Consider the following 22,051-nt stretch of genomic DNA (forward strand, 5'->3'; position numbering starts at 1 on the left):
TTGTGAAGTCCCTGTGGACCGACAGCATGGGTGGCTCCCTGGAACCCACCGGCGGTACGTAAAAATATCCCATTGCATTGCCCAACACAGCTGAGGTAGTAATGTCGTGCTTAATGCAGGTGGGCTTCGGCCCACACTGCATGCCCCAGTCTGACTGGGGTTCTTTAGATGTGGAAACAGATGCATTTATAATTCCCTGTGGACCCACAGCATGGGTGGCTCCCTGGAACCCACCGGCGGTACATAAAAATATCCCATTGCATTGCCCAACACAGCTGAGGTAGTAATGTCGTGCTTAATGCAGGTGGGCTTCGGCCCACACTGCATGCCCCAGTCTGACTGGGGTTCTTTAGATGTGGAAACAGATGCATTTATAATTCTCTGTGGACCCACAGCATGGGTGGGTGCCAGGAAGCCACCGGCGGTACATAAATATATCCCATTGCATTGCCCAACACAGCGGATGTAACGTCAGCTGTAATGCAGGTGGGCTAAAAATTCATTTGATTACACTGTAGGCGAGGGCCCACAAAAATTGCTGTATCAACAGTACTAATGTACATCCAAAAAATTGGCCATGGCCAACCAAGAGGGCAGGTGAAACCCATTAATCACTTTGGTTAATGTGGCTTAAGTGGTAACTAGGCCTGGAGGCAGCCCAGTTTAACGAAAAATTGGTTCAAGTTAAAGTTTCAACGCTTTTAAGAGCATTGAAACGTATAAAAATTGTTTAGAAAAATTATATGAGTGAGCCTTGTGGCCCTAAGAAAAATTGCCCGTTCGGCGTGATTACGTGAGGTTTCAGGAGGAGGAGCAGGAGGAGGAGGAATATTATACACAGATTGATGAAGCAGAAATGTCCCCGTTTTGGATGGTGAGAGAGAACGATGCTTCCATCCGCGGGTGCAGCCTACGTATTGCTTAGGTATCGCTGCTGTCCGCTGGTGGAGAAGAGAAGTCTGGGGAAATCCAGGCTTTGTTCATCTTGATGAGTGTAGGCCTGTCGGCACTGTCGGTTGACAGGTGGGTACGCTTATCCGTGATGATTCCCCCAGCCACACTAAACACACTCTCTGACAAGACGCTAGCCGCAGGACAAGCAAGCACCTCCAGGGCATACAGCGCGAGTTCAGGCCACGTGTCCAGCTTCGACACCCAGTAGTTGTAGGTGGCAGAGGCGTCACGGAGGACGGTCGTGCGATCGGCTACGTACTCCCTCACCATCCTTTTACAGTGCTCCCGCCGACTCAGCCTTGACTGGGGAGCGGTGACACAGTCTTGCTGGGGAGCCATAAAGCTGGCAAAGGCCTTGGAGAATGTTCCCCTGCCGGCGCTGTACATGCTGCCTGATCTCTGCGCCTCCCCTATTACCTGGCCCTCGGAACTGCGCCTTCTGCCACTAGCGCTGTCGGATGGGAATTTTACCATCAGTTTGTCCACCAGCGCCCTGTGGTATAGCATCATTCTCGAACCCCTTTCCTCTTCGGGAATGAGAGTGCAAAGGCTCTCCTTATACCGTGGATCGAGCAGTGTGTACACCCAGTAATCCGTAGTGGCCAGAATTCGTGTAACGCGAGGGTCACGAGAAAGGCATCCTAACATGAAGTCAGCCATGTGTGCCAGGGTACCTGTACGCAACACATGGCTGTCTTCACTAGGAAGATCACTTTCAGGATCCTCCTCCTCCTCCTCCTCCTCTTCCTCCTCCTCAGGCCATACACGCTAAAAGGATGACAGGCAAGCAGCATGGGTACCGTCAGCAGTGGGCCAAGCTGTCTCTTCCCCCTCCTCCTCATCCTCCTCATGCTCCTCCTCCTCCTCCTGAACGCGCTGAGATATAGACAGGAGGGTGCTCTGACTATCCAGCGACATACTGTCTTCCCCCAGCTCTGTTTCCGAGCGCAAAGCGTCTGCCTTTATGCTTTGCAGGGAACTTCTCAAGATGCATAGCAGAGGAATGGTGACGCTAATGATTGCAGCATCGCCGCTCACCACCTGGGTAGACTCCTCAAATTTTCCAAGGACCTGGCAGATGGCTGCCAACCAGGCCCACTCTTCTGTAAATAATTGAGGAGGCTGACTCCCACTGCGCCGCGCAAGTTGGAGTTGGTATTTCACTATAGCTCTACGCTGCTCATAGAGTCCGGCCAACATGTGGAGCGTAGAGTTCCACTGTGTGGGCACGTCGCACAGCAGTCGGTGCACTGGCAGATTAAACCGATGTTGCAGGGTCCGCAGGGTGGCAGCGTGCGTGTGTGATTTGCGGAAATGTGCGCAGATCCGGCGCACCTTTCCGAGCAGGTATGACAAGTGGGGGTAGCTTTTCAGAAAGCGCTGAACCACCAAATTAAACACATGGGCCAGGCATGGCACGTGCGTGAGGCTGCCGAGCTGCAGAGCCGCCACCAGCTTACGGCCGTTGTCACACACGACCATGCCCGGTTGGAGGCTCAGCGGCGCAAGCCAGCGGTCGGTCTGCTCTGTCAGACCCTGCAGCAGTTCGTGGGCCGTGTGCCTCTTCTCTCCTAAGCTGAGTAGTTTCAGCACGGCCTGCTGACGCTTGCCCACCGCTGTGCTGACACGCCGCGTGACACCGACTGCTGGCGACGTGCTGCTGCTGACACATCTTGATTGCGAGACAGAGGTTGCGTAGGAGGAGGAGGGTGATTTAGTGGAGGAAGCATACACCGCCGCAGATACCACCACCGAGCTGGGGCACGCAATTCGGGGGGTGGGTAGGACGTGAGCGGTCCCAGGCTCTGACTCTGTCCCAGCCTCCACTAAATTCACCCAATGTGCCGTCAGGGAGATATAGTGGCCCTGCCCGCCTGTGCTTGTCCACGTGTCTGTTGTTAAGTGGACCTTGGCAGTAACCGCGTTGGTGAGGGCGCGTACAATGTTGCGGGAGACGTGGTCGTGCAGGCCTGGGACGGCACATCGGGAAAAGTAGTGGAGACTGGGAACCGAGTAGCGCGGGGCCGCCGCCGCCATCATGCTTTTGAAAGCCTCCGTTTCCACAAGCCTATACGGCAGCATCTCTAGGCTGATCAATTTTGCAATGTGCACGTTTAACGCTTGAGCGTGTGGGCGCGTGGCATCGTACTTGCGCTCAAACTGTGGCGCTAGCGACGTCTGGACGCTACGCTGAGAGACATTGCTGGATGGGGCCGAGGACAGCGGAGGTGAGGGTGTGGGTGCAGGCCAGGAGACGGTAGTGCCTGTGTCGTCAGAGGGGGGTTGGATCTCAGTGGCAGGTTGGGGCACAGGGGGAGAGGCAGTGGTGCAAACCGGAGGCGGTGAACGGGCATCGTCCCACCTTGTGGGGTGCTTGGCCATCATATGCCTGCGCATGCTGTTGGTGGTGCCTCCCCAGCTGATCTTGGCGCGACAAAGGTTGCACACCACTGTTCGTCAGTCGTCAGGCGTCTCTGTGAAAAACTGCCACACCGTAGAGCACCTTGACCTGTGCAGGGTGGCATGGCGCGAGGGGGCGCTTTGGGAAACAGTTGGTGGATTATAAGGTCTGGCCCTGCCTCTACCCCTGGCCACCGCACTGGCTCGGCCTGTGCCCACATCCTGACTTGGGCCTCCGCGTCCTCGCCCGCGTCCACGTCCTATAGGCCTACCCCTACCCCTCAGCATGGTGTATTACCAGTGATTTGATTTCCCAGGCAGGAAATAAATTGGCGCAAGCCTGCTGTTAAACGTAGCTGGCTGCGTATGATTTGTTTACTATCTCCACCCACCACACACGTACACAGAACGCTGAGGACTGACAGAGGCAGGGCACATAGAATGTTTCCCTTTTCTTAAAAAGAAAAGGCCCACTGACTATATTCAATCAGATAAGATATGTGTTGCACAGAAATGCAGTTATATGAAGTGCAGCACAGCGGTTACTTTTCCCAGGCAGCAAATAAATTGGCGCAAGCCTGCAGGACAAATAGAATGTTTCCCTTTTTGGGAAACGGAGGGCCCACTGACTATATTCAATCAGATAAGATATGTGTTGCACAGAAATGCAGTTATATGAAGTGCAGCACAGCGGTTACTTTTCCCAGGCAGCAAATAAATTGGCACAAGCCTGCAGGACAAATTGAATGTTTCCCTTTTTGGGAAACGGAGGGCCCACTGACTATATTCAATCAGATAAGATATGTGTTGCACAGAAATGCAGTTATATGAAGTGCAGCACAGCGGTTACTTTTCCCAGGCAGCAAATAAATTGGCGCAAGCCTGCAGGACAAATTGAATGTTTCCCTTTTTGGGAAACGGAGGGCCCACTGACTATATTCAATCAGATAAGATATGCGTTGCACAGAAATGCAGTTATATGAAGTGCAGCACAGCGGTTACTTTTCCCAGGCAGCAAATAAATTGGCGCAAGCCTGCAGGACAAATTGAATGTTTCCCTTTTTGGGAAACGGAGGGCCCACTGACTATATTCAATCAGATAAGATATGTGTTGCACAGAAATGCACTTATATGAAGTGCAGCACAGCGGTTACTTTTCACAGGCAGCAAATAAATTGGCGCAAGCCTGCAGGACAAATAGAATGTTTCCCTTTTTGGGAAACGGAGGGCCCACTGACTATATTCAATCAGATAAGATATGTGTTGCACAGAAATGCAGTTATATGAAGTGCAGCACAGCGGTTACTTTTCACAGGCAGCAAATAAATTGGCACAAGCCTGCAGGACAAATAGAATGTTTCCCTTTTTGGGAAACGGAGGGCCCACTGACTATATTCAATCAGATAAGATATGTGTTGCACAGAAATGCAGTTATATGAAGTGCAGCACAGCGGTTACTTTTCCCAGGCAGCAAATAAATTGGCGCACGCCTGCAGGACAAATTGAATGTTTCCCTTTTTGGGAAACGGAGGGCCCACTGACTATATTCAATCAGATAAGATATGTGTTGCACAGAAATGCAGTTATATGAAGTGCAGCACAGCGGTTACTTTTCCCAGGCAGCAAATAAATTGGCGCAAGCCTGCAGGACAAATAGAATGTTTCCCTTTTTGGGAAACGGAGGGCCCACTGACTATATTCAATCAGATAAGATATGTGTTGCACAGAAATGCACTTATATGAAGTGCAGCACAGCGGTTACTTTTCCCAGGCAGCAAATAAATTGGCGCAAGCCTGCAGGACAAATAGAATGTTTCCCTTTTTGGGAAACGGAGGGCCCACTGACTATATTCAATCAGATAAGATATGTGTTGCACAGAAATGCACTTATATGAAGTGCAGCACAGCAGTTACTTTTCACAGGCAGCAAATAAATTGGCGCAAGCCTGCAGGACAAATAGAATGTTTCCCTTATTGGGAAACGGAGGGCCCACTGACTATATTCAATCAGATAAGATATGTGTTGCACAGAAATGCAGTTATATGAAGTGCAGCACAGCGGTTACTTTTCACAGGCAGCAAATAAATTGGCGCAAGCCTGCAGGACAAATAGAATGTTTCCCTTTTTGGGAAACGGAGGGCCCACTGACTATATTCAATCAGATAAGATATGTGTTGCACAGAAATGCAGTTATATGAAGTGCAGCACAGCGGTTACTTTTCCCAGGCAGGAAATAAATTGGCGCAAGACTGCAGGACAAATACAATTTTCCCTTTTTTGGAAACGGAGGGCCCACTGACTATATTCAATCAATAATATATGTCTTCTGGCCCTGCCTACACAATTCTCTCCCTGTAGTATTACTGCAAGGCGCAATGCTCTGCAGACAGCCAATTTTGAAAAGAAAAAAATATGCAACACTGCTAACAGCAGCCTGCACAGTACTGCACACGGATAGATGTGGCCCTAAGAAGGACCGTTGGGGTTCTTGAAGCCTACACTCACTAACACTCTCCCTCCCTAACCACCACTTCTATCCCTGGACTATTACTGCAAGGCGCAATGCTCTGCAGACTGCCGATTTTGAAAAAAAAAATAAAATGCAACACTGCTAACAGCAGCCTGCACAGTACTGCACACGGATAGATGTGGCCCTAAGAAGGACCGTTGGGGTTCTTGAAGCCTACACTCACTAACACTCTCCCTGCCTAACCACCACTTCTATCCCTGGACTATTACTGCAAGGCGCAATGCTCTGCAGACTGCCGATTTTGAAAAAAAAAAAATTTGTGCAACACTGCTAACAGCACCCTCCACAGTACTGCACACGGATAGATGTGGCCCTGAGAAGGACCGTTGGGGTTCTTGAAGCCTACACTAACTCCTAACACTCTCCCTATAGCAGCTCCGGCACCAACAGCACTTTCCCTCAGCTAACTCACAAGACATCTGAGGCGAGCCGCGGGAGGGGCCGACTTTTATACTCGGGTGACATCTGATCGCCCCAGCCACTCACAGCAGGGGGGTGGTATAGGGCTTGAACGTCACAGGGGGAAGTTGTAATGCCTTCCCTGTCTTTCAATTGGCCAGAAAAGCGCGCTAACGTCTCAGAGAGGAAACTGAAAGTAACCGGAACACCGCGTGGTACTCGTTACGAGTAACGAGCATCCCGAACACCCTAATATTCGCCCGAGCATCAAGCTCGGACGAGTACGTTCGCTCATCTCTAAAAATCACTCCTTTCCATAGTTGTTCATTAATAGAAATAATAAAACTGAGTTGCCAGGTTTAAGGTCACAGTGAAGAAGAGTGACTTGAGAGAGGAAAATTTCAGTCACTCCAATGCAGTCACTCAGTGAACTCTATTGGCCTGGTCTTGCTACGGACACTAAAATAGATGGTTCTCTGGGTTTATCATTTAGGATTTTATGAGACTGTAATCTTGCCTCTGGTATTATCTATACTATACTATGTTACATATTCTGTAGACTGTGTCATGTAATAGCCAATGTCAATCAAATTCAATCTTTCTCAGATCTATCTTAAAGGCAATAGCTTAATGCTGTTATTATATTAGACTTGATCTTTTGGGGTGGGTGATACATTCCTTCCACAATACCTACATAATGCATACTTTAACCATAAGAAAAACCTTTTCCTACATTGATATCTTGAATAGCCTTTTTTTACATGTAAGGAATTCACCCTGGTCCTCTGTACTGTTCTTGTAATTAACAAATCACATACTATTCTTTTTATTGACAACTTATATACAGTATACAACAGTATACACCGAAACCGGACTTAATAAAGGCCTTTTTACACTGCAAAATAAATTGGAACAACTATGCCATTAGGGATAATGTTGCAATTGTTGCATAGTTTCGATTGTTCATTGAATCCTAACCAAGCTTTTAGTCAACTTTTCTACCACTGCTTTCTTCTCAGCAACTCATTATGAAGCCTGTTCTTGGCAAAGGATTTGCAGCAAACAACAATGAGTTTTAGGTCCATGAAAGATTCATTTAGCAATAATGTAATAATTTATTTCTGATCATTCGGTTGCTGCTTTCTTTTACACCTAACAATTATCGTGTAAACCACTGGATCTAATGAGTATTCACATGATAATCATACCACATAAAAGGACCTTAATGGTACTACTACTTGTTATGCCACCTATTTGTATTTTGTAAATACAGTTTTACTCCCCCCAAACAACATTAATACAGTTTAGATATACGCCGCAGTATGCAGATTTAGAATTTATTTAGTATACTAAACTCCAGTACACATTGTCTGAATACAAATGTGATACAAATTCATTAACATTACTGTACTTATATAAAATATTTACTTCTGTTCGTCCTTAGAATTGTCTCTATTAAAATTGATTACAGATGTTTACCAGTGATCTCCATAACCTATTCCACTCTTTCTCAAGAAAAGAAAAAAATAGAACGATTAGAATCACACAAAAACACTTATCATGCCATCTTAAATGCCAAGTTTTAGAGCTTTTTGGGATAATTTTTCCCTAAAATATCATCTGTTTTAGTAACCATAGAAATCAGTATAACTGCACTGATGCACTCTCGGAAAAGTCAAACTGTTTTATTTAGACAACCATCTGTGAGCCTAGTGTATAGGCCATCAAACTCTTCCATCCATTACAGTGAGCCTTCCTCACCTTCGCTGCATGATAGCACAATAAAGATGACATACTAATTCAGTGACTTGTAATTCCGGCGAAACAAAGAGAAGAGCTGCAGCTTCTTTTGTGCTTTAGTGTCATATCATTGAAGCCAGCTATGCAAACATAGTACTGGGAGGATTTTTATGACTGCAGTTGAATGGAGAATGTAGCTTGGTGTTGCTTTTAATGGTTCTTGGCGCCATAATTTTGGCTCTCTGCTGCCGGCCGTTACTATTGTGTTTAGTTTCTATGTCAGCTGAAGCTAATTGTTTCAATAATGTTTATCATGGGCATCCACTAGGGAGCTGTATATGTAGAGATAAGCTACAAGGCATACATAATATTCTGCCTAGTTCCATATACACATTTTTCAGTAATGTATTGTCTGTTATATTGTTAAATAGAAATAAGACATAACTACAAGTATAAGGATTAACAACATATTGTGAATAATGTATTTTTTCATTTTTCACACTTTCAATAACTATCTAAATGCACAATTAATCTAATTAAGGAAAAACTTGGTGTTTTGTCATTATGAAAACTGTATAAAATCATTATGTTTCAGAAAAGAAAACAACAAGTGTCTCTGTTCTATCACACGATCACTCAAATGAAGCAAATGGAAAAATATTTATTACTGAAACTAGAAATCATTTAAAAGCCATGTGTTATGATATTAGACATCTGCATTTTTCACATGACTTCTTAAAGATACGGATGGAGCAAATGCTAATGAGTGTGTAAATGGCATAATGTAATCAAAATTCTGCATCATAAATGGCATATTTTTTCTTCAAAACAGCTGATATTTTGTAAATGCGTGTGACTATACATTAAATTCTTACTTGTTGCAAAGAAATTGATGGACAAAAAACACCCCGTCGTCCATCGTGTCTGCCTTTATATTATTTATTTTTTAGTTTTCTCTTATTGTAGATATATCTTTACCCCAGGCATAGGACCATTTTAACTATAGGGCAAACAGTGCAGATGCATCACATGACTCATAACTTAAGTTGTGAGTGTGGGAGAACTGAGGTATCCTCTGTGTGCCCAAGCCTTGGTAGAACTACCTAAGCTGCAGACAGTGGTGGAGGAGGTGTATCAGCAGGCTATGCTTTTACTGCAGATATCAGAACAGCTAGTCAGCAGTATTACACATCACTAACACAGCCAGCCACTAAGCAACTTGTGCTGTTGACAAGTAATACTGCTGACGGTCCTCTGGTAGCTGTTACACATCCTGGATGACTGCCAGGTCTGTACGCTCCTAATCCTCCCCTGGGGACCAGCTGTTGCAGCAGTGCTGAAAACGCTGCCGGATTGACTTGGTTCTGCACCTTCTAGCTCAGTAGGTGTGATGTACGAATTTATCTAGGGGTGTACTGTGTATTTACCATACAATTTTTGAATAAATCTAAGCAAAGCAGTAGGACAAAAATTACAATTTTCATTTTTTTGGCAGTTGTATCAATTTAAAAACAGGTTTTTTTTTGTACAGCACACAAATGCATGAAGACTTTCACCCCAAACTGGATACCCCTGTTTGTCCCGTGTTCAGAACCACACCTCTTGTGGCCTTAATCTACTTACAGGACACATGGCTAGGCCAATAATGGAAGGAGCACCTCTTGGATTTCAGGGTACAACAGGGTAAATTCCAGGCCCCATTACCCACTTGTAGAGCCATTGAGCATCCAAAACCCTAAAGAACCCCCACAAATGACCCCATTTTGAAAACTAGACCCCTTAATGAATTCATCTAGGGGTGTACTGCGTATTTTGACCTGACAGTATTTTAATGAATCTAAGCAAAGCAAAAGAAAAAAATTACGATTTTCATTTTTTTGGCAATTTTGTCAATTTAAAAACAGTTTTTTTTGTACATTGTTCAAAGGAATGAAGACTTTCACCCCAAAATGGATACCCCCATTTGTCCCGTGTTCAAAAACATTCCCGTTGTGTCCCTAATCTACTTACAGAAAACATAGCAAGGCCTGTAATGGACGGAACACCCATTGGATTGCAGGGCACAACTGAATAAATTCCAGGCCTCATCGCGCAGTTGTACGGATTAAAAATTGACACGTTAAAAAAATTCCCCCCCCCCCCCCCTTCGCACCCTTTTCGGCGTCCCCCAAATCTTAGATAAAAGTAATAATGTGAACTGTGTGGTATTTCCGAAGACAGGGGTAATTACGGAGGCTGGTTGGGATGGGTACATGCAATAAAACCGGGTATCCCCCTCCTCTCATGCTTTTTGGGGGGTATTTTGTGACCTCAGCGGCAGGTATGGGGTGTAAAAAGTGTCACTCTGAGAGTCTCTGTAAGCTTGCTGACGTGCGACGGTCTCGCACAGAGGGCGCTCAACAAGCTGCTCCGGGAAATGCATGAAGGCAAGCGTTCCTAGGGCTTCTTGTAAATTACGTATTACAGGTAGCGGTCTGAATAACGCCGGGCTCACACGGCCGGATGTGGAATCCGCTGTGAGCCCTGTGTACGGCCGCGTATTGTACTGCGCATAACTGCCTACTCACACAGGCGGTCATTCGCAGTACACTTTTTTTTTTGTTTGTATTTCCCGCACCATCGCTTAGCGATGACACAGGTACCCACAGCCCGTACACAATGTAGTTGCGTATGGGCTGCAGGTATATCCGCGACCATGGAGCACAATGGGCTCTATGTTGCGGATATCCGCAGTAAAATAGAACCTACTGCGTTCTCTTTTCTGCGAGTGGATTACGTAATTCCGACCCACTAATGTGAGTGCAACTGTGTAATCCAATGCGATTGATCTGCGTATTACCGCGGATCAGACGCATGCAGAATCCTTAATTCCCATCCGGTCATGTGAGACCGGCCTAAGGTAGATCGCTACCTTTTTTATCACGTGACCGGCGACCGCTCAACAAGGCTCTCGGCGACCATTGGTCACTGGGAGTAAGGAGATTTTAAGTTTCCTGGGCTCCCCGACTCCTGCGCATGTGTCCGGTGTTTTGTCAGTGGTCGCATGTGCAGAATTCAGGAAAGTTCACGGAGGAAGATCGCGTCGGGGTTCAAATACGGAGGCCTCCGGTAAAACATTTCATCTCCTTTCACCGATCGCATCGGTGCGAGAATACTGCGCACAGAAATAGAGCATGCCGCGATTTGTTTGTCTGCATGTGGCCTTAGGTACGTCATTTCATCCTCCCTCACGGATATGATCCGTGTGAGGAGATGAAACGTAAGCTTTTTTAACTTTTTTACTTTTTAAAACTTTTTTTTAATACTTTTTACACTCTAAATGATTTTTTACTTTAAATGATCACTGCTATCCATTGGATAACAGAGATAACATCCTGGGTGACATCCCTCTACTCCTGGCTACACATGGCAGCCAGGAACAGAGGCATTTTGAATTTTCCGGGGCTCAAGCCCCTCTGTGCACATGCCCGATGATTGACATCGGGCGCACGTGCGCAGAAGGTGACCTCGGGTTCCGGGAGACCAGGACATCGCGGAGGACCCGAGGTGAGTATTTTCACCTCCCCTCATGGATCGGATCCATGAGGAGAGGTGAAACGGACACTTTTTTAAAGTTTTAAAAAAAACTTTTTCACGATCGCCACTATCCACTGGATAGCAGTGATCGCAGGCCTGGGGACTGCTTGCTGCAGTCCCCGGGGACATCTCCTGGTTCGCAGCTACCTTCAGGAGCCGTGAGCCAGGAGATTTTGAATTTGCCGGGGGCCCCCGGGCTTCTGCGCATGCGTGTGACGTCATCCGTCTGGCTCGCATGCGCAGAAGAGCGGCGGCGGGTCCGGGAGGACCAGATCTTTGGGGGACAACGCAGAGAAGGCGGGTGAGTAATTTCAGCTGCCCTGATGGATCCAGTCCATCAGGGCAGTTGAATCTTTAACTTTTTTTTGTACTTTTTTGCACTTTAATGCAATCCATTGGATAGCGCCGATCGTATTGCCGGAGGAGACTGCCCGCAGCCCAGGATGACAGCTCCATGCTGTTGGCTACCTGCGGGCACCGACAGCATAGAGCTGTCATGTCCTCAGCTAACAGGGCTTTAATCCTAAGAGGATGCATATTTCTACGTCCTCTAGGATTAAAGCCCACTTAGTGAGGACGTAGAATCCCGATGGTGCCGTCACTAGGGGGTTAAATCCCCGCCTACTGATAGATCACCACCACAGTGCAGGGGGCAGCAGAAGAAGACACGGCTGTGCCCCGGTAGCCGAAGGAAAGTGAGTATCTATTTTTTTTTGCTTTTTAAACCACTTTTACTTGATTTTCAGGGAAGGGCTTATATTCAAAGCCCTTCCCTGAAACCAATTGCTGGCAGCAGAATCCTCTACCGCAGCTGACATGTGTGACAGCTGCGGTAGAGAATTAAAGAATTCCTCTGCTGTATCTGCCACAGATGTGGCAGATGTAGCAGCAGGGAATTCTTTTAACTAGCGGGGATGAAGGAGACATCTGCGGCATGTGGCAGATGTGTTCTTCATCCCCGCAGGGGACACAGCAGCGGCGGACAGGTAAGTAATTTTTTTTTTTTACACTAAAACTTTTCTTTTTCAGGGAAGAGCCTATATGTAAAGCTCCTCCCTGAAAAACAATTCAAGTGTGCCTGCAGACTGTTGTCTTCAATGGAACAGCCGGCAGCAGCAGTGGCTACATTGATGAGAATGCCTGCATTTTTTTTTTTTTACACTAAAATTTTTCTTTTTTAGGAAAGACCTTTAATGTAAAGCCCTTCCCTAAAAAACAATTCAGGTGTGCCAGCAGACTTGTCTTCAATGGAGCCGCCGCCAGCAGCAGCAGCTCCGTTGAAGAGAATGCCTGCATATTTTTTTTTTTTACACTAAAATTTTTCTTTTTCAGGGAAGAGCTTATTTGTAAAGCCCTTCCCTGAAAAAGAATGCAGAGGTGTCAGCTCCATTAAAAACAATGTGTGCATTCCCTATGGTGCACACATGTCCTATCTTTGCAGGCACACACCTGCAAAGTACGGACATGTGCACACACCATAGGGAATGCATTGTTGCAAATAGAAGCGTGTTTTTGTGTGTGCATATGTACGCACCAAAACACGCTCCTGTGAACGCACCCTAAGGCCTTTGTCAGACGGGCGTTTTTAGCCGCGATTTGCGCATGCGCATGCGTCCGGCGATTTTATAAAACCATTGCTTTGCAATGGTATTGGACACATGAGCGCTTTTTATGCGCTCGTCCGATAAATTATAGAACAAAAAATCGCAGATCGCACTTATCTGCGATCTGCGATTCCTGTTCTCTTCTGTATATGCGCTCAATGGGGCCGGCGGCAGCAGCGCCAACCCCATTGAGAACATATAGAAGACAAATCATTCTTCTCTGCCACAGCTGTAACAGCTGTGGCAGAGAATAACGATGTTTGCCCATTGAATTCAATGGAGCGGCAATACAGCCGCTCCATTGAAAGCAATGGGCTGCCGGCGTGCGCGGGGTGAATTGTCGGGAAGGGGTTAAATATATAAGCCCTTCCCTGCAATTCATCCTAAAATGTGTTAAAATAAAAAAAAATTGTATACTCACCTTCTCCTGGCAGCACTGTCAAGTCTGCTTCACACAATGACACCTAACATATATGACACTCCACATGCACCATAGATATATGGCACATGTTGGCAAAGAGTTAAAGTGCCTCTCCAGCATGAACAATTCCTACTTGTTAGCAGGGTCTGTTGATAATAAGAAGTTTGCAAAGTGTCTCCCAGCTGTAGTCTTTGAGGAAGCCTGTCATGAAATGTTCAATTTCCTTTAAGTGCAACCAAAAAGGAAACAGAGCATTAAAAACGGTGGGTTATCCATGTAATGCAGAGCAAGACTGGTCCTCCAGATCAATAAATGTTCCCTGTAAAGATTCCTTTTGCTGGTAAAAAGACAAGTATCCTGTCTGTGGCACCCACTTTTACTAACTCAGAATTCCCTAATAGGGTGTATGAAAATGAGCTTTTTAAAAATAGACAACCCCCTTAACAGTAAAGATCATAGAGAGCTAAAAGAGAAAATTGGTCCCACTTTACTGCCACACTACTGTTGCATACAATTTTTCACTGTGCTCTTCACATATAGGATTCAGTCAGGCACTATCAATCAGATAAGAGCAGCATAACTTTGATTTAAGTATATTTGATTTACAAAGGATAATAGAGCCGGTCAAGATGGATGTTAGGTTATGTGTTTTTTATTTTAAAGCCCACTCCAGAAATTTGTTTTCATTCATTATGTAAATATGTCCCTTCATATACAAAGGTCAGCTAGCATTACCTTGGTTAGTTATTTCTTTTTTTCTGAAAATTTGGGAAGTCCTTTTCCTTAGGTGGGTCATGTGATCTAATTGTGACAATCTATGTATTGTCCAGGAGTCAGTATTCAGTCAAGAGGACCTCCTGTATAATGATATTACATAGACTTTACCACACAGGCTCTTCACAGGGGAAAACAAACTCCTGTCTTAGTTATTGCTGATGATAAGAGGCTCCTGTCACACAGTTATAATGAAGGAGATGACAGTTCATCATCCTTTACTTTATATTTTTTGTCTGTAGCTTAATTAGTTGGATATAGAGGGAAATTATATTTACAGTGTCCTCTCAGCAGGCAGAGATGGTACTCGCACTAGCTGCTCATACGATGCTGTGCTGATGCATCACGGCATTGTTAGCACAGCATAGAGGAAAGAAAGCAGGACCTAAACATCAAGGTGATGTCTTAAGTATCAGACAGGAGACTGCACTGCATGGAAGTGACTGCAATATTCATATACGACATCTGGGGTAATCAGGTGGGGGGGGGGGTGCAGGGATGGAATAATGTGTTTTTGTTGAAATGGCCCTTTAAAAGAGATAACTGGTTTAATACATTAGTAGCTATTCTCTATTTTCCATTATTCTTGTAAAATAACAGACTTTGGCTATGTAAACATTTGATTTGGATTAATTATTTTATATATAATGAACCAGTCCTTCAGACTTTTCACTGAAAACATATAATTGACTTAAGCCTTTTAGAACAAGCATCAGATAACACAAATGCTTCAGTTTTACAAAGATAATATTCTAAATCCTACATGCTTTCAGAGGCAGAAGGGATGGTAATTCACTAGAGGCTATTGATTTTGGATTAGGCCAAAAGATAGATTTCTATTGATTGAGGTGAAACTGACCTTAGATATAAATTTCTCAGCAGTTCAACAGGCAACAGTCTCACATAGAAATTGCAAATCAGATAAGTCTGTAAAAAAGACCATTATTTTAGTACTCTTAAAAGAAAAGAAATTAATAACACAAGGAGAATGAAAAGAATGGAAAAAAAAGAGAAAAAAAAACTTGCTGAGAATTTAAAATAGAATTGGCTGCTATAGTAGGATCAATTTAACTTTCATGCAATACTTTTAAAATCTAGCATTGTCAATGACTTATAAATGACTGTTAATGAAAATCTGCAGTAGTGAGACTTTTGTGTCTTCCAGAGGAAAAAGAAACGACAGATTTTATCTCTAATAAGAATTCAAGCATGTAAAGCAAAAAAAAAGTTCTTCCAGCTAAAAAACAAAGGGGAAAAGGGGACATAGTAGGGGTAAACTTACAATTTGGGCATTTGGTTTTTGCCCAAGAGAGCAGTACATTAGATTTCAACCGAGAAAAAACACGTTTATTGAATCCCTAATACTGCCCAATAAAAGGAGTTGGATCTTTGGGACATATTTCATCTTTCTTTAAATTTGCTGTGAAGACCTAATAATATTTTTAGTCACATTCTCCTTTATCTGATCCCTTTAAATATTTTTCCTACATAAGGTTAGAGATTTCCTGGTTCATAGGTAACTTGGGAATACCTAAATTTATTTTTCTTAGACATGCTATTTAAACAGTGACCTAAGCTAAAAAGGGGTTGTCCCGCGGCAGCAAGTGGGTCTATACACTTCTGTATGGCCATATTAATGCACTTTGTAATGTACATTGTGCATTAATTATGAGCCATACAGAAGTTATCAAAAGTTTTATACTTACCTGCTCCGTTGCTGGCGTCCTCGTCTCCATGGTGCCGACTAATTTTCGGCCTCTAATGGCCAAATTAGCCGCGCTTGCGCAGTCCGGGTCTTCTGCTGTCTTCAATGGGGCCGCTCGTGCAGAATGCCGACTCCGTGTAGCTCCGCCCCGTCACGTGCCGATTCCAGCCAATCAGGAGGCTGGAATCGGCAATGGACCGCACAGAAGCCCTGCGGTCCACAGAGAGAGAGGATCCCGGCGGCCATCTTCAGCAGGTGAGTATGAAGACGCCGGACCGCCGGGATTCGGGTAAGTACTACCCGGTTTGTTTTTTTAACCCCTGCATCGGGGTTGTCTCGCGCCGAACGGGGGGGGGGGGGGGGGTTAAAAAAAACAAAAAACCGTTTCGGCGCGGGACAACCCCTTTAATTGTTATTTTTATAAAAAATAAGCTTGTCTTTCTTGAATAGGTTTTCTGGGACTTTAAAACTTTTTTTATGTGAAATGATGTTAAGTAGATTAGATATTAGAAAGACGCTATAGGGTCTTGTAGGAGTCATGGGCCTTAGATTAAACGTTTTTATGGTGACTAGGGTGGATCTCCCCCTCTGAGGCCTTATGGTGGTACCTCCTGGGATACATAATAGTTGGCAACCTCGGACATACTTCATATTTCTTTTTATACACTCCGTAATCCTTGGCTTTGTGGCAGTGGTGGAGTCGTGCGTTCGGACCCGGTCCGAGAGGTGGAAGCTTATGGTACACATCTGGCTCTCTGACTCTTCTTACCCCCCCTCCCTTTCCTTCCCCCTACCCTTTGGTTCTATTCACCTTCTTCAGTGGCTTTTTGTGAAGCTCTGAAGCCCTGGTCTCCAACACACCAAAGCCAAAAGAAGCCAGCTGTGACCTGGATAAGGGGGGGCTTGGGCAGAAAAATGGCAAATTAAGTTCAATGTTGAAAAATGTAAGACTATGCACATGGGCAGGAGAAACGGATGTCACCAATATTCAATTAATGGAGTACCGCTAGGAAAAAGTGATATGGAAAAGGACCTGGGGGTATTAGTGGATAGTAGACTAAACTGGAGTAACCAATGCCAGTCAGCTGCTGCAAAGGCAAATAAAGTCTTGGGGTGCATTAAAAGAGGTATAGGGGCGAAGGATGAGAACATTATCCTTCCATTATATAAGGCACTAGTCAGGCCTCACATGGAATACTGCATACAGTTCTGGTCACCAGTGCTCAGGAAAGATGCTACAGTGCTAGAGGGGGTTCAAAAAAGGGCAGCTAAACTGATACATGGAATGACGGGACTGGAATACCCAGAGAGGCTATCCAAATTGGGATTATTTACTCTAGAAAAAAGACGGCTAAGGGGTGATCAAATAACTATGTATAAATACATGAGGGGACAATACAAGGATCTCTCCCATGATCTGTTTACACCCAGGACAGCGACGGTAACAAGAGGGCATCCGTTACGATTAGAGGAAAGTAGGTTTCATCACCAACATAGAAAGGGATTCTTTACTGTTAGAGCAGCTAGACTGTGGAACTCTCTGCCTCAGGACGTAGTGATGGCAAAATCCATAGAGGAGTTTAAAAGGGGACTTGATGTCTTTCTGGAGAGGAAGGATATTATAGGATACAAATCTTAGGTTAATTGTTAATCCGGGTATACAGGCAGGTAGGAACTATTAGGGGTTGATCCAGGGAACAGTCTGATTGCCATTAGGGAGTCGGGAAGGAATTTTTTTCCCCAAAAGGGCTAATTGGCTTCTGCCCTTGGTTTTTTTTGCCTTCCTCTGGATCAACACAGGAGGATACACAGGCTGAACTAGATGGACATTGTCTTCATTCAGCCTAACAAACTATGTTACAATGTTACTATGTTACATGATGTTCATTGTGCACGTTATTACTCAGCAAATCACTGGCATCTGTGGCCATGTCAAAATTACAACTAAATAGAGATGAGCGAACACCAAAATGTTCGGGTGTTCGTTATTCGAAACGAACTTCCCGCGATGTTCGAGGGTTCGTTTTGAATAACGAACCCCATTGAAGTCAATGGGCGACCAGAACATTTTTGTATTTCGCCGATGCTCGCTAAGGTTTTCATGTGTGAAAATCTGGGCAATTCAAGAAAGTGATGGGAACGACACAGCAACGGATAGGGCAGGCGAGGAGCTACATGTTGGGCTGCATCTCAAGTTCACAGGTCCCACTATTAAGCCACAATAGCGGCAAGAGTGGGCCCCCCCCCCTCCCAACAACTTTTACTTCTGAAAAGCCATCATTAGCATGGCATACCTTTGCTAAGCACCACCCTACCTCCAACAAAGCACAATCACCGCCTGCATGACACTCCACTGCCACTTCTACTGGGTTACATGCTGCCCAACCGCCCCCCTCCCCCCCACAGCGCACACCAAAGTGTCCCTGCGCAGCCTTCAGCTGCCCTCATGCCACACCACCCTCATGTCTATTTAGAAGTGCGTCTGCCATGAGGAGGAACCACAGGCACACACTGCAGAGGTTGGCATGGCTAGGCAGCGACCCTCTTTAAAAGGGGCGGGGCGATAGCCCACAATGCTGTACAGAAGCAATGAGAAATAGAATCCTGTGCCACCGCCATCAGGAGCTGCACACGTGGGCATAGCAATGGGGAACCTATGTGCCACACACTATTCATTCTGTCAAGGTGTCTGCATGCCCCAGTTAGACCGGGCTTTTTAATTCATAGACACAGGCAGGTACAACTCCCTATTGTGAAGTCCCTGTCGACCGACAGCATGGGTGGCTCCCTGGAACCCACCGGCGGTACACAAAAATATCCCATTGCATTGCCCAACACAGCTGAGGTAGTAATGTCGTGCGTAATACAGGTGGGCTTCGGCCCACACTGCATGCCCCAGTCAGACTGGGGTTCTTTACAAGTGGACACATGTAGGTTACACTCCGTGTGCACCTACAGCATGGGTGGCTTCCTGGAACCCACCGGCGGTACACAAAAATATCCCATTGCATTGCCCAACACAGCTGAGGTAGTAATGTCGTGCGTAATACAGGTGGGCTTCGGCCCACACTGCATGCCCCAGTCAGACTGGGGTTCTTTACAAGTGGACACATGTAGGTTAAACTCCGTGTGCACCTACAGCATGGGTGGCTCCCTGGAACCCACCGGCGGTACACAAAAATATCCCATTGCATTGCCCAACACAGCTGAGGTAGTAATGTCGTGCGTAATACAGGTGGGCTTCGGCCCACACTGCATGCCCCAGTCAGACTGGGGTTCTTTAGAAGTGGACACATGTAGGTTAAACTCCCTGTGGACCCACAGCATGGGTGGGTGCCAGGAAGCCACCGGCGGTACATAAATATATCCCATTGCATTGCCCAACACAGCTGAGGTAACGTCAGCTGGAATGCAGGTGGGCTAAAAATTAATTTGATTACACTGTAGGCGAGGGCCCACAAAAATTGCTGTATCAACAGTACTAATGTACATCCCAAAAATTGGCCATGGCCAGCCAAGAGGGCAGGTGAAACCCATTAATCGCTTTGGTTAATGTGGCTTAAGTGGTAACTAGGCCTGGAGGCAGCCCAGTGTAACGAAAAATTCGTTCAAGTTACAGTTCCAACGCTTTTAAGCGCATTGAAACTTTTAAAAATTGTTTAGAAAAATTATTTGAGTGAGCCTTGTGGCCCTAAGAAAAATTGCCCGTTCAGCGTGATTACGTGAGGTTTCAGGAGGAGTAGCAGGAGGAGGAATATTAGACACAGATTGATGAAGCAGAAATGTCCCCGTTTTGGATGGTGAGAGAGAACGTAGCTTCCATCCGCGGGTGCAGCCTACGTATTGCTTACGTATCGCTGCTGTCCGCTGGTGGAGAAGAGAAGTCTGGCGAAATCCAGCCTTTGTTCATCTTGATGAGTGTTAGCCTGTCGGCACTGTCGGTTGACAGGCGGGTACGCTTATCTGTGATGATTCCCCCAGCCGCACTAAACACCCTCTCCGACAAGACGCTAGCCGCAGGACAAGCAAGCACCTCCAGGGCATACAGCGCTAGTTCAGGCCATGTGTCCAGCTTCGACACCCAGTAGTTGTAGGTGGCAGAGGCGTCACGGAGGACGGTCGTGCGATCGGCTACGTACTCCCTCACCATCCTTTTACAGTGCTCCCGCCGACTCAGCCTTGACTGGGGAGCGGTGACACAGTCTTGGTGGGGAGCCATAAAGCTGTCCAGGCCCTTAAAGACTGTTGCACTGCCTGGGATGTACATGCTGCTCGATCTCCGCACCTCCCCTGCTACCTTGCCCTCGGTACTGCGCCTTCTGCCACTAGCGCTGTCGGCTGGGAATTTTACCATCAGCTTGTCCGCAAGGGTCCTGTGGTATAGCAACACTCTCGAACCCCTTTCCTCTTCGGGAATGAGAGTGGGCAGGTTCTCCTTATAGCGTGGGTCGAGCAGTGTGTACACCCAGTAATCCGTTGTGGCCAGAATGCGTGCAACGCGAGGGTCACGAGAAAGGCATCCTAACATGAAGTCAGCCATGTGTGCCAGGGTACCAGTACGCAACACATGGCTGTCTTCACTAGGAAGATCACTTTCAGGATCCTCCTCCTCCTCCTCCTCAGGCCATACACGCTGAAAGGATGACAGGCAAGCAGCATGTGTACCCTCACCAGTGGGCCAAGCTGTCTCTTCCCCCTCCTCCTCATCCTCCTCATGCTCCTCCTCCTGTATGCACTGAGAAATAGATAGGAGGGTGCCCTGACTATCCAGCGGCATACTGTCTTCCCCCGCCCCCGTTTCCGAGCGCAAAGCAGCTGCCTTTATGCTTTGCAGGGAATTTCTCAAGATGCATAGCAGAGGAATGGTGACGCTAATGATTGTAGCATCGCCGCTCACCACCTGGGTAGACTCCTCAAAATTACCAAGGACATGGCAGATGTCTGCCAACCAGGCCCACTCTTCTGAAAGGAATTGAGGAGGCTGACTCCCACTGCGCCGCCCATGTTGGAGTTGGTATTCGACTATAGCTCTACGCTGTTCATAGAGCCTGGCCAACATGTGGAGCGTAGAGTTCCACCGTGTGGGCACGTCGCACAGCAGTCGGTGCACTGGCAGCTTAAAGTGATGTTGCAGGGTGCGCAGGGTGGCAGCGTCCGTGTGGGACTTGCGGAAAGGTGCGCAGAGCCGGCGCGCCTTTACGAGCAGGTCTGACAAGCGTGGGTAGCTTTTCAGAAAGCGCTGAACCACCAAATTAAAGACGTGGGCCAGGCATGGCACGTGCGTGAGGCTGCCGAGCTGCAGAGCCGCCACCAGGTTACGGCCGTTGTCACACACGACCATGCCCGGTTGGAGGCTCAGCGGCGCAAGCCAGCGGTCCATCTGCTGTGTAAGACCCTGCAGCAGTTCGTGGGCCGTGTGCCTCTTATCGCCTAAGCTGAGTAGTTTCAGCACGGCCTGCTGACGCTTGCCCACCGCTGTGCTGCCACACCGCGCGACACCGACTGCTGGCGACATGCTGCTGCTAACACATCTTGATTGCGAGACAGAGGAGGAGGAGGAGGAGGAGGGTGCTTTAGTGGAGGAAGCATACACCTCCGCAGATACCACCACCGAGCTGGGGCCCGCAATTCTGGGGGTGGGTAGGACATGAGCGGTCCCAGGCTCTGACTCTGTCCCAGCCTCCACTAAATTCACCCAATGTGCCGTCAGGGAGATGTAGTGGCCCTGCCCGCCTGTGCTTGTCCACGTGTCCGTTGTTAAGTGGACCGTGGCAGTAACCGCGTTGGTGAGGGTGCGTACAATGTTGCGGGAGACGTGGTCGTGCAGGGCTGGGACGGCACATCGGGAAAAGTAGTGGCGACTGGGAACTGAGTAGCGCGGGGCCGCCGCCTCCATGATACTTTTGAAGGACTCAGTTTCCACAACCCTATACGGCAGCATCTCAAG

Source organism: Eleutherodactylus coqui, chromosome 1, assembly GCF_035609145.1.
Source record: "Eleutherodactylus coqui strain aEleCoq1 chromosome 1, aEleCoq1.hap1, whole genome shotgun sequence".
NCBI classification, from domain to species: domain Eukaryota; kingdom Metazoa; phylum Chordata; class Amphibia; order Anura; family Eleutherodactylidae; genus Eleutherodactylus; species Eleutherodactylus coqui.